We start from the raw sequence: 1,110 nt of genomic DNA, 5'->3' as shown, positions 1-1,110 counted from the left end.
GTATATATACACTGCATTTTGTTTACCCTTCCATCCTTGAACACTTGGGTTGCTTCTATCTTTTGTAGAAGGTGGTGTTCCCCACCCCGCCCCCAGAAACTTGTTATTCTCTTGAGTGTCAAACTGTTTTAAATCTTGGTTTCATATTTCTAGAGCATTTTCTTATCCTAAAGATTATATATCACGGAGCACTGACATATATACACTCGCTCGCTCAGTCGCTCAGTCGTGTCCGACTCTTTGAGACCCCATGGACTGTAGCCCACCAGGCTTCTCCGTCCATGGGATTTTCCAGGCAAGAGTACTGGAGTGGGTTGCCATTTCCTTCTCCACGGGATCTTCCCAACCCAGGGATCGAACCTGGGTCTCCTGCATTGCAGGCAGACACTTTACCCTCTGAGCCACCAGGGAAGCCCGATATATACACTACCATGTGTAAATTAGACAGCTAGTGGGAAGCTGCTGTATACCACAGGGAGCTCAGCTTGGTGTTATCCGATGCCCTAGAGGGGTGGGATGGGGGTGGGGGGTGGGAGAGAAGCTCAAAAGGGAGGGGATATATGTATATATATAACTGTTTCACTTTGTTGTACAGCAGAAACTAACACAACATTGTAATTATATTCTAATAATGATATTTTAAAAGTAAGTACAATCACCAAAAAAAGATTATATATCCTTGTCTCTATCATTTATCAATCATCTATCATTTTTCCTAAGAAAATCTTTAGTTGTTTATTTTTAAATTAAGTACACGTTACCATATTATTTTTTACGTATCCTCATATTCTTTTATTGTGGACTTAATTTTTGGAAATAACAAAAAACCACAGAGGACAAATTTGAGGACAAAATTGAGAGTGGGTGACTAGGTAACAATAGAAATGGCATTTATTAAGCGCCTACTCTGTGCCGGGCACTGTACTAGCATTTCACACCCATAATCTCATTCATCCTTATCACAGTCTGTTTGGCAGCTGTTGATAAACATTAATATTCATTTTATAGATGAGGAAACTGATGCTCAGGGGCTTTAAGCTTTAAATGGGTTTCCCAGGAGTGTACAATTAGAAAAAAGACAGACCTAGATCATCTGTAGCCTGAGTCCTT

The 1,110-nt window shown here is 40.5% G+C and overlaps 1 non-coding gene across 1 annotated transcript; it reads right to left on the bottom strand.

The window, feature by feature from the left end:
* Positions 1–339: 339 nt before the first annotated feature.
* On the bottom strand, positions 340–411 carry TRNAC-GCA (transfer RNA cysteine (anticodon GCA)). The gene has a single exon. It is a non-coding gene; the product is annotated as a tRNA-Cys (tRNA).
* Between the last annotated feature and the right edge of the window lie 699 nt (positions 412–1,110).

The sequence above is a fragment of the Bos mutus genome, chromosome 2, assembly GCF_027580195.1.
Source record: "Bos mutus isolate GX-2022 chromosome 2, NWIPB_WYAK_1.1, whole genome shotgun sequence".
Lineage (NCBI taxonomy): Eukaryota > Metazoa > Chordata > Mammalia > Artiodactyla > Bovidae > Bos > Bos mutus.
The sequence above is the reverse complement of the archived record's forward strand: the minus strand, read 5'-3'. Positions and strand labels throughout refer to the sequence as shown.